General features: G+C 43.0%; 1 protein-coding gene across 5 annotated transcripts in view; it reads left to right on the top strand.

Annotated features, from left to right (window-relative positions):
• Nucleotides 1–2,693: 2,693 nt before the first annotated feature.
• The window catches only part of SESTD1 (SEC14 and spectrin domain containing 1), a 54,408-nt gene continuing 44,924 nt past the window's right edge, over nucleotides 2,694–12,177 (top strand). For 2 of the 5 annotated variants that reach the window (XM_064660718.1, XM_064660722.1), the window contains exons 1-3: nucleotides 2,694–2,825; nucleotides 5,985–6,044; nucleotides 6,705–6,807. The gene's annotated coding sequence lies outside the window, so the exon portion shown is untranslated. Of the gene's footprint in view, nucleotides 2,826–3,054; nucleotides 3,136–5,984; nucleotides 6,045–6,704; nucleotides 6,808–12,177 lie in introns of those variants that run through there. The other 3 variants (XM_064660719.1, XM_064660720.1, XM_064660721.1) reach the window with 3 other exon arrangements.

The raw sequence follows: 12,177 nt of genomic DNA on the forward strand, positions 1-12,177 counted from the left end.
GGTATGTAGGCCCGTATGCTGTTTTCAAGGCCTCATAGAAGCCTTTGTGATCACCTGTATCTGCGCATAATTGAGTTTTTTCAGCTAGATCAATCCACCATTTGTTCTGGATGTCACGGAGTTTCTGTTGGAGCTTGCTGCATGCGAGACGAAAGGCTGCTTTTCTTGCGTGACAGGATGGCAGTGCAAGGTGTGCTTGGTGGGCGGTTCTCTTCTTCCTCAACAAGTCTTGGATTTCTTGGTTGTTTTCGTCAAACCAATCCTTGTTCTTCTTGAGGGAGAACCCTAAGGATTCTTCGGAGGATTGCAGGATGCTGTTTTTAATATGATGCCAGATTGTTTCAGGAGAGGAATCTGCAGAATTTTTGGGAATGTTATCGAGCTTAGTTTGAAGGTTTGCCTGGAAACTGTCTCTTACTGTGGCTGATTGGAGATTGTTAACTTGGAGTTTTCTCCTTGGGATGCTGCCCCTTTTTGGTTTGATTTTGATCTTGAAATTGAGTTTACAGCGCACCAGCCGATGGTCTGTTTGGCATTCTGCGCTGGGCATCACGCGGGTATGGTGGACATCGCGGACATCTCTCCGTCGCACCAGGACATAATCGATGAGGTGCCAATGCTTAGAACGGGGGTGCATCCAGGTTGTCTTCAGACTATCTTTCTGCTGAAAGATAGTATTAGTGATGGTGAGTTGTTGCTCTGCACAGAATTCTAGCAGAAGTCGACCATTATCATTGCAGTTTCCAACACCATGCTTGCCTAATACACCTTTCCAAGCTTCAAAATTCTTGCCTACTCTGGCGTTGAAATCACCAAGGATAATGATCTTATCGTCTGCAGGGACCTTTTGGGTAAGGAGGCGCAGGTCAGTGTAAAATTTATCTTTTTCAGCAGGGTCAGCTTGGAGAGTTGGGGCGTATATACTAAAGATGACAACATGTTGCTTGTTGTTTAGTGGAAGGCGTAGGGAGATAATGCGGTCAGAGTGACCTGTCGGCAGATTTTCGAGTTTAGGAACAATAGAGTTTTTGATCATGAAGCCGACTCCTGAGAGGTGTTTTTCGGTTCTGGGCTTGCCTGACCAAAAGAGTGTGTAACCGGCACCATGTTCTCTGAGGCTGCCTTCTTCATGAAGGCGAACTTCACTGAGAGCGGCAATGTCGATGTTGAGACGAGCCAGCTCATGGGCAATTAGGGCAGACCGACGCTCAGGACGTCCGCTATCTGCAGAATCGAGCATGGTTCTGATGTTCCAACATGCTAGAGTTAATTTAGGTACACCTTTGGAGGCAGGTGCGTGCCTTTGACTTTTCTTTGTGCGACCGCATTGGAGGAAGATGCCCGTTGGTCTGCGGTTAACCAACCGGGTGAAAGTGGAGATGAGCTTTGTTTAGGCCACCTTTTCTAGGCCCCTCTCCGAGTGGAGCAAGCAGTGCTGTCCTTGGAAAGGCTGCTTGGTCGTTCAGGGTGCTGCCTCAAGAGACTGTCATCTCCGGTCAGTCTCAAATGACCAATATCCTGAACCGCCTGCATGCAGGGTTGAGTCTGCGGCTCCCAGTGCATCTTTCACCTGCCGTTTCGACCCTCGCCCGTCGCTACAGGACTTTTTGCATGTGGGTAAAGCCTTCAAGCCTGCGCAATGGATTTTTTAGGTGAGATGCAGTATGCGCGGAACTGAACCCACCCTTTAGTCCTGAGGTTCATCTGCCAGGGCCAAGCGAGCTTGGACGGTGGCAGTGAGGTCCTCAGGATGTAGGTTTGATTAGAGTGACCTTCTCTTAGATGGATGGCCTTACAGGGCTAAGCGAGCTCCATCTGCCCGGGTTTGGGATTAGAGTTGTCCTTCTCCTAGGATGACAAGAGCAAAATTACAGTTAAAACAGAGTTTACAGAAGCCAACTTTTAAAAGATCCATTATGTAGCTTAACAATGATGTGTTCAGCAGGAGATTTAAGACTGACAGCAACCTGTCCTAGGGCAGTTAGGCTGAATGCAAGACAAGTGTCCTGGCCAGCTTTCTTCACAGAATTTCGTTCTGCATTTTTACTTGTATTATTTTAGTCTTGGCATGACAGAGTTTTAGAGTCCTTGTCCAGGAGCTGGGACAGACAACGGATTATTAGTGGCCATCGGAGGGGAAACAAAATATATGTCAGTGCCGAGCTGGACTCGATGATTCTTTTGTGGCCCTTCCAACTCTGGATATTCTGCAATTCCATGACTGCTGAAACACTGGTGGCCTCGCGGGTAGTCGACCCCTGCCTGAGGCACTATCAGCGGCCAGCGTTCACCTGTGAGCCCCTGGACTCGCTTTCAGCACGCACATGGGTGTACCTCCACAGAGCAAAGCACGAGTACTCTTATCCTAGCACGGCTGCCAGCGCTAAAAACTCCGCATCGGGCTGACTCCCGCTTGTCCTACGCCGAGTACTGACCGCGGCCCCTCTGCCAGCGACGGGCCCGGGCCGGGCGGTGCCCCGGCCTGCGAGGCTCAGCGCCGGCACGGGCGCATTGTGTGCCGGCGGGGCGGGGCTCCGGGCCGGCTCCGCGAGGGGCGGGCGGGCGGTACCGCGGCTCCGCGCCCGGGGCGGGGGCGGCGCTGGGCCGAGGGCAGTTGAGCGGGGGCGGGCTCGCCAGCACCCGGCGCTCACCGTCTCCTTGCCGACGGAGGAGGGGTCGGAGCCGCCCCCGTCCCCAGGGGCTGCCGCCGGGCGGGCGAGGCGGTGCGAAGCGGCCGAGGGCAGCCACCGCAGCCCGACTAGAGCGGGCGGGTCCAGGCTCCGCCCCGCGTCCTCCCAGCCCGGGCACCCGCAGCGCCGCACCGGGTGAGTACCCGCGTCGGGAGGGGGCTCTGCCCTCGCCGCAGCCCCGCGCAGGGCAGCGCAGGCCCTGCGGCCTGGCCGCGCTTTGTTCCCGGGCGGCGGCGGTGGCGCCGCGGGGCGCTCCGCTCCGCTCTGCTTTGCTCCGCTCCGCCGGGCGGCGGCGGCTCCCAGCCCGCCCGGGGGCTGCCGTGGCCCGGCCGTGCGGCAGGGCAGCCCCCCCCGCCCCGCCCGCTGCCCTTCGGCGGGTCCCGCCGGCTGCTCCCGTGCCGGGGGCACGGGAGGTCGGTGCGGCCCAGGGGAACCCGCGCAACAGGTTTGGGTATTGTTCGTGCCGCCGCTACATACGTGGCGGGGGGGCTCCCCAGGGGGGCTCCCGAGGGGCCGCCGCCGCCGCCGGCGGAGCTTTTGCCTTTGTGCGGGCGCGGGAGGGCGGCGGCCCCTCTCGCCGGGCCCCGCCGCGGGTGTCACGGCAGGCTCGGGGGGAAGGAGAGGGCTCCGTGCACGGGGAGCACACCGGAGGGAGACGGGGGCGGGAGCCGGCTCTCGGCTCGCAGATCCGCTTGGCTGCAGTGGGATTTTCCCGGTGCGTGGCCACTGGTCAGTCCGGCGGCGGGCTGGGGGGAACGAGTCACGGCCGTGTCACCGCCGAGGCGGCGGGCGCTCCAGGGTTTCTGGAAGCGCTGCCTGGTCGGGAAGCTGATTCACTGCTGAAGCCGTGGTTGCTCAGAGCCGTGGTTATCCTTGCTTTGATTTTTGACAGGTCTATTGTCTATCAGTTTTGCCATTTCCCCCCGTAATTGTAGTGTCCCTTGCTACTCCCGAGCAGAGCTTCTTAGCCAGGCAATTGTAGGAAGGCGATGCTCTAAAGCACCCTTTTTCTTAAAGAGTTTGAACGAGTGTATGGAAGGAAGAGTAGAGATAATTAGTGGAGAGTGGCTCTTTATTTTTTCTTTTGTAAGTTTTTTAATGAGCAGAATTGGTAAGGCTTATGTAGATAGGTGTTAATAGATGCTTTTTTTCCGTTGTTCTCTCATCTCTCTTCATCCCAAAGGAAATGGGGACCAACATCCTCTCCATTTTTAGTATTGCAATGTCTGCATTGTCCTAACAATTAGATCTCGATTTTGTTCACACATTAAAATTCCCTATGATGAAGAAATACTGTGAGTTTTCCCCCTTTTTCTCCATTGTGTGACATTGCCTGCTAAGATTCAGTGTATAGTAAATAATGAATACTGTTATTACATGATAGGATTACTGATGGTGATTAATTTCTGTGCTAATAGGGGTTCTCCTTTTTCTGAATGTGAGCTTTTATTGTCCTAAGGCTATTGTCTATACCAAGCAGAAACTTAATACGGAGAAAAGGGGGAAGGTGAACCACAGAATAGAATCAAAGCTTGGTTAGAGAGGCCTGCTGCTTGCTGGTGAGGTGCTGATTGTGCTTTGCTCTGTCAGGAAAAAAGCAACAAGGCAGAGCACTGGAACAGGCTGCCAAGGGATATTGTGGTGTCTCCTTCTCTGGAGATTTTCAAAACCTACCTGGACACCTTCCTGTGTAACCTGCTGTAGGTGACCCAACCTGGGCAGGGAGTTTGGACTAGATGATCACCAGAGGTCCCTTCCAACCCTAATAATTCTGTGGTTGTGTGAAAACCTCCTGTCAAAACTAAGAGGAATTACAATGTGGTTTTTACTGATGGATTTTAGGATTTTGCACAATTCTTTGTCATAGATTGCTGCTTGAAGAATCCTGTAAAATCATCTCAGCCAACTGTTTTTCCTAATGTAGTATGCTAATAGATGATATTTTATTTGCAATTTAGTTGATCTGTAACGTCAGTTTTGCTAGAAATACAAGTTAAGAAATAGAAATAGATGTATTTTTAAATTTCTTGTAAGAAGAAGTGGTGTCATGTCTCCTGGAGTTGTAGGCTGTAATTCTAAATGGGCTGTGGATTCATATTTCTCGGTAAAGTTTGCGTAAACAGGAAAAGTGTACATAGTTTTGTTATTTTCTGTCAACACAATAAAGGAGTCAGGTGAAGTTCAGCTCAGTTTCAGTTGTCTGCTGCATGAGAGTGGTAGTAGGAAGGGGAACTGGAGAAACTTCTGGAAGAACTTTAATACAATGCTACATAGCTGTCAAGAGTCCTTAGGAATAGGAAATAAAGGAACAGGAATAAATAGGAATAAAGAGGAACACCTTTATTCTCCAGTTACTATGGTTGGGTGGGGAAATACAGAACACCTTCAATAGGTAGCTTCTGATAAAATAAGCAGAGCCTACCCTAGAAATGATGTTGCAGGATTTCCACTCTGTCTGTACTCAAGCTGTCTTGAGCACTTGCTATTGATATTTTTGTTCCTGATCCATAGGTGTGTCCTCTTGCCTTCTCTCCGTCTTTTTGAGGCTAACTAGAAAGCTTCAATTTTTTTTAAATTTAAAACTTACTGTTGGCAGTCATTACAGTAATTTAACTGTTACTGTAAAACCAGTGAAGTGTGTTTGTCATCTTGGCTTCACCTGTTATACAGCATAGGCTAATTTTGACTTCTTGGGTGGTGTTGGTGGATTTCATTTGGTGGGTGGAATTTGATCAAAGTTTCATGCAAGTCTTAAAGCATTTGCTGAGGTTTAATGTTTGATACTTATATGTTAATTCTGCATCTTCTAATACAAATAGGGACTATTTACATTTTTTTATTCAAGTTATAATTTGCCTTTTTAAATTTTATAGCAGTGAGTAACTTTGTAGCAATACCTTCTTCCTCTTCACAAGAAAACCCACTAGCATTGTTGAATTTTCAGTTTAGCCTAAAACTCTGTGTAGGGTACCTCTGATTGAAAGCAGACTGCAAGGATTCTGGTTCTTGTTACTTTCCCGCTGCTTCCGGTGCTGCCTCAGGAGCATTGCCTGCTAATTGTAAACAATGTTGATGTCTACCATATGTTTTGGTGGGAAGTATTGGATTCCTGCTGTCCCACTAAACTCAAATGCCTAGCGTACAAGTATTTATGAATATATAATGGAAATGTTGACTCCCCTATCATGTAGCTCTGTAAGAAACCCTTGTTTTCAGCCTCCAAGGAAATAAAGTCTTCGATTGAGTATTAAAATCTAAAAATATAGTCAAATACTTTTTCATTTGAATTTGCAGAATCTGGGATCTGGAAATCAAACTTGTAACCCTAACAGACATTGCATTCCAGTACCAATGGTAAGTAAGATAAATCTCTTCCAAAACTGAGATCTCTACAATTTTCATTTCTTTGTATTTGGTCCTTATGAGGCTTTGACACTGGTGAATAGACTACATAGAACAATATTTTTGCAGTTGGTTTTGTAAAAACTTATTTAGGTTTTATCTCGTGCTTTCATTAAGTTACTTGCTTTACTTTGTTTTCATTTTGTGACTTTTAAAGAAATCTATAAAAGGCGCTATAATATAACTAAAGCTGGAGTTATGTTACATAGTTTGTGCAGCCCTCAGTGCAGCCTGTGTTACTGTGTCCTGTGCAGTGTTGGTGTCTCACAAAGAGAGGAGTGTCTGTAAATATATTAGAAGATGCTTAAGCATAAGACTGGAGATAAGTGAATTCTAATTTTAAGAGTGTTCTGTGGTTGTGGGTAAGAGGAAGGAAAGAAGTTTTAAAAGCGTGGAGTTAATTGTTGCTGCTCTAATGGTGTTGATAAGCTTGTGTTGGAAGATACATGAGAGATTTAAGCACATTGATTGAGCAGATACAAAAATGCATTGGCAAAGCTTTTTACTCTTAAGACTAAGAGTGAGAGATTTTTGAAGTAAGTAACTTTACAGCAGACTCTAAACAAGGAAGCAAGTTAAAATCAATCTGGAGTGTTGTTTTCCTGTTTTCAGGTGAGAAGATGAACTGCTGCATTTTGGACAAGCTGAAGTTTGGAATGCTGAGACATAAAGAACCCATTAAGAAGGAAATTACAGTAGTTAAGAGGAGATGAAGGTATGACTTAGGGCTTTGCAGAATCAATGATTCAGGGGAGGTAGATGTAGTAGGCATATGAGAATTTAGAGCCAAGATAAACACCTGTGATGTTGGCAGAGTTGTATTTCAGATGTGCTCTTAGAGAGGTTTCATGAAGGATAAGTGTTGACCAGACCAAGTAAGGCCAAGAAAAATTGTGTTGAAAGACTAAGACAAATGAATTTGATACTAACTTGATGTTTTGTTCACTAAATAATATCTGTGGCCGAACTTGAGAAAATAAATCCCATTCTTGAGGGAAAGGATCAGGATGGACACATAATGCATGGGTTGTCTATTGGTGTTGGTAAAAGTTATGCTTGCTTTCTAATCAGTATATGTCTGTTGTCTCTCTGCTGGCATTCTGTTTGCTAATTCTTTCATTTTGCATTCTATTTTGACCCTAGAAAATAGTGTAACTGAAAAGTGTATAAGTGGTGCATCTATGCAGGATGCTGCAGGTAGCAGTTTAGAAAGCTTGATTTTATATTCTCCGAAATGTGTGACCACTTATTTGTTTATTTTTCAGTAGTGGAATGTTACATGTTTTATTTTGAAGGGATAGAGAGGGAGAGGTGCTGTGGTTGCTGCAGGTGGTTGCTGTGGCAAATTTGTGATTTGCAGTTGAAATGTTCAGAATTTTTATCCTGAGTAAAAAAACTGAAGACATTCATCAAAGTGAAGGCAAGATTTATTTCTCTTGCACACACTAGTTCAAGGACAGCTCCGATAATGATTTTTGCTTTGTAAAGTAGTGAATTAATGTATTTCTGAAACATTTAGCAACTTAAAAATATGAACAAGATATTTATGTACCAGATCTGATATATTTCAATCTCTTTTACTTTCATGTTTGGTTAACATTAGCAAAATTCTGAAGTTATTTATTTATTCTTTATGAAGGAATTTTTATTATTATCCTCACTGTGTCTACCTTGTGCATTGAGGAGGAGACAACACACAACTGTAATATATTTGATTTTTTGATGCAGAGGAAATTGTGCAGGATGTTTCAAGGTCCACACAAAATCTTACTCTTGAGCTGGAAATATTTTGGTCATGTATCAAACCCAAAGTTTTAGAGATTTATAAATAGTCTTTTTATTAGTCCCTTGTTTGTTTTCTTCTTGTTTTGTGTCAGTTTTCTCCACCTAAAGGAGGACTGCTTTTGTGTCTGCTACACTTTTGTCTACACCTTACTTTTCTTTTCAAAAAATAACTTATCCTTTCATACCCCTGCCACTCAAGATGGCTTTCAGTTAAGAGCAGCATTTCTTTTTGCTTCTGTTCAATTGAGTGTCACTATACTGAGCTGAGAAGTGACTCCCGTGGCCCTGAGCCATATGCACTTGTAGCCAGTGCCGAATACGTGTATTGTTATGAAGCTGTAGATTGTTTTCTTATGTAAGTGTTATAAAAGGAACAAGAAGTTCTAATCTTGCACCCCAGAGGAAAGTGTGTTTTCCTTTACTCCAGACTGCCAGCAGTTGTAGTCATCAGTACAGCTGTTTGACTTTGTCTTTTGACTTGGCTGCTTATGGCTTGGACTGTCCAGTCTCATTCCTCCTACTGCCTTAGTTCTTTTTATGAAGTACTGAAGGCAGAAGAGCTCTCTGATCGCTCATCACAAACTGGTTTTGGACAGTTCCTTAAAGAACTGGTGATAAGATTTTTGCAAGCATTTAAGACTTGTTTATTTGTTTTGGTGGGGGGTTTTTGTTTGTTTGTTTGAATAGAGGGAGCTAGAAGAGGAGTATATAGTTGGATTTTACTGTTTGTTGCTTATTTTTCTTCCCCACAACCTATGACTCAAAAACTATTTCTGTGGGATAATTTGCAATCTGTTTGATTTCTGTATTATTTCCACATGACTTTTGATTAAGTAAAATTTTAAGAGGTAAGCATAAGATTTTTTTTTTTTAATAGGTCTTAGGCAAGTGTGACAAAGAAGAGCAAATGTCTCAGCCATGCTTTGAACATAGCATTTCAATTGACCTATTGCTATGTAAAAGTAGTGGAAGAAGCAGCCTCTCAAATTTCATAATTTTGTGTATTCTGTGGTAACTTGATAGTATTAAATGACTTGGGACTATACCAGATGACTGCAGCTTCTGCTGGTTCGACTGCCTGTTGCAAGGGAGGGAGGGTAGATTGGTCTTCTGTTGCCTGTGTAACACCCTACAAGGGCAAGTGGTAGGGTTCTGCAGGAAGGTAAGTATGGTGTCTCTCACTGTAAATATGACAGAAAAGGGAATATGGAGATGCATCCAAAACCTGTGACTTATTTTCTCTACTATTCTAGATTAAAGAAGCCTAAAAGCTGCTGTAACTTAGCGTAGACTTTGTGTGTTTGGCTTGGACTGAGGCTGGAAGGGGTAGAAAACTCTAGCAAGCTATCATTTTGTATGTCACCTGTTGTAGCATCATTATGAACGTCTGTGTGTATTTCTTTGGGCTGGAGCAAGCCTGCTCTCTGTGAACATGGCCTGTGAATCCAAGGAGTGCTCTTTGAAGTGTGCTAATTGCTGCACAGTATCCTGTGGTTGACCTTGTTGTATGGAAAGACTGAGGTGTTGGTATTGTGTTTCACAGCTGTACACGCAGATGTTATTGTACATCCTTAGTTATATTTTTTTCTTTGCTTGGTACTCTTCCTTCTTTTCTCTCCTTCTGGCTTTTGCTTGAAGTCTGAGGAAAAGCTCTGCCATTCTGTGAAATGAATAGTTGACTGAGATCAAAGTTAAAACTCAGGTGCACGATGTCTTTCTTCTCAGATGGCATAACCTCTTACTCACCTGTTCTCCATTTGCTGGTTTGCTATTCATTATATTGTTCATCACTTTTTTGTTGCTCATCTTTTTATTTCACTTTTCACAGAATGTTGAGGAGTTGAAAAAAGGGTGGGAAACAAATATGAAAGATGGGTTAAATAGAGGAAGTACTTAACAGGCAGCTCTTCCAAATTCTATTGTTAATTATAATTAAAAGACAAAGCCTATTATGAGGTAAGACTCAAACCTTCAGGTGAAAATGGAGCAGAAGAATTGGAATTTTTCCAAGCTTAAATTTGGCATGGGCGTGCCAATGTGCTTTTGGATCATGGCCTAGCATGCTGTTAACCCCACCTTTAACCCAAATCAGAGCACATTTTCAATCTGTCCATTCAACTGCCATAGCAAGTTACTGAGTTAACTAACTGTGTATGTGTAATGGAAATGACATTGTGTGGTTGCATTTTGCTTTAAACTAGCTTAAATACTCATGAAATCTACCGAGTCTATGGTTTTTATTTTCTTAATACTTTAGTGTGAATTAGCAGGTTATAGAAGATCAGGAATATTTTCATTGTGTGCAACTTCAAAATCAGACATAAAACTCAAGTATGCTTTTTTTATTGATAGTTTTTACAGATAGTAAAAAAAATACAAAAGTGGTTGAAAAAGCAAAAAGTTTAATTTGATCTTCCCTGAATATCTGGAGTTACCTTTTCTCCTGAGGTCTTAAAGGGCTCTAATGTTAAATATTTATTACTGCTGTTCGTAATATGTTAAAGTCAAACACTGCGTTTGAGTACATAAGCTGATACTCATCTGTCGTGTTTTATTATTATTTTGAAACTGTCCAGCTGAGTAGCTCACTTTCATGTGCTTTTTAATTGAAGACAGCATTAACTAATGAATATTTACAGCCTTTTCCTATTTTTTGGGGCAGGTTTGTTTTTTTTAAGTTACCCTGGGACATCAGCCCTGGAGACACCTTTGTTTGTGTTTTCTCTTAGTGCATCTTAACTGTGGGAGAGATGACATCCTTTAATGTAATTTTAAAGGAAGGTGAAATAATGATCTACATAGGTAATTGTGATATTCAGCTTTCTCTGTCTTTCACACCTGGGTTTTATTTCTGTGTGGGACAGATGAACTTGTTTTAAGCTGATGCAGCGAAAGAGTGGAGTAAGGCTTTGTGGGTTGAAGTTAGCATCTGGAAAAGCCTGCATGATGGCTTCAGAGAGTGAAGTTGTTAATTTTGAAGATCTGCAATTCAGAAGTTGATTTTAAAAGAAAAAGTATTTTCATCCTGTATGATTTGAGGCTTTTTTTTCTCTCGTACTTCAGAATGTCTATTGTTATTTGTGCTATTGTTTGTGCCTGGACTTGCAAGCTGCTACAGTTTCGAATGTAGCTGCCCATCTGCTGCTTGGTTATTTATAGGCAGATTTGTGGAGCTCCTTCTAATCTCTCAAGTCTTCAAAAACATTAATGAATTAAACATCACAATAGTCTTGTAAAAAGAGAATTAGATGGAGGGTCTGAATGGAGACTAAAAAGGATAAATGACTTGCTGAAAGCCACATGTATATTTCATAGCAGAACAGCAAATAGAAACCAGATTTTTTTCCTTACTTTTAGTCCTGTGGTTAGCAGACCAGCTACACAGTTTTGTGTGATACATGATAAGGGAATGAAGAAAGTACTCGTTCTCGGAAACTTGAAAGAGATGCTCGTGAACAGTCTAACCCATTTAAAGACCTTGCACCATGTACTGAGAGTATTAAATGTTTCAGGTCTAATGAATATGAATAAATATGTTAATATTTATTCTCATTAAGCCTGAATTTGTTTTGATTATTTTTGATAAGGGGTATCCACTGGGCTGCTTAGAAAGAAAACACCTGTTACTTGCAGGGCAGCTTTTCTCTGACATCTTACTTCCAGCCATCCAGTCAATGGGAGTCTGTCAACTTGTCCCTTTGCCCTCTGTCTTTAATAGACTTTTAGAATGGTTTTAAACAGAGTCTGGACATTGGTTCTTATTTTTTTTAGTGAAACGACATTAAGGATGGGTAGCACAAAATGCAGGTGATATTGTTCATTCATCAGAAATTCTGCTCTTTTATGATAAGTTACTCATAGTTCTTATTGTGTGTGAATTTTGTGGATTTTTTTTTTTAATTAACTTCTGAAATTTTAGACTTTGTGGAGTAAAACAGTGTACTTTATGGTCTTTCCAGAGCCTAGAAATGGCAGAGGATGCAGCCTACCAAGTTACAATTTGATTTCACATTGGAGTGCAGCCTGAAATATCATTTGTCTTTTTACCTGTTCTGTAATTTTTTAAACTATTTGTTTACTGTCTTCCCAACCTCCCATCCCCTCAATATATACATTTTTCATCTAAATATTTAAGAGAATTTTCTCCATAAGTAGTATTAGTTTCTACTTGTCAAGGGGATTGGAAGAGTTTTCTGTTTCACTGGAACATCTTTCAGATATTTAGGTTTGAAATACAAATATTATGTGAATTTAGTGTTGCTGCCTTTCTGTAGAAATTCTCAAAAGAATGAATGCATTG

This window comes from Pseudopipra pipra, chromosome 7 (genome assembly GCF_036250125.1).
Source record: "Pseudopipra pipra isolate bDixPip1 chromosome 7, bDixPip1.hap1, whole genome shotgun sequence".
Lineage (NCBI taxonomy): Eukaryota > Metazoa > Chordata > Aves > Passeriformes > Pipridae > Pseudopipra > Pseudopipra pipra.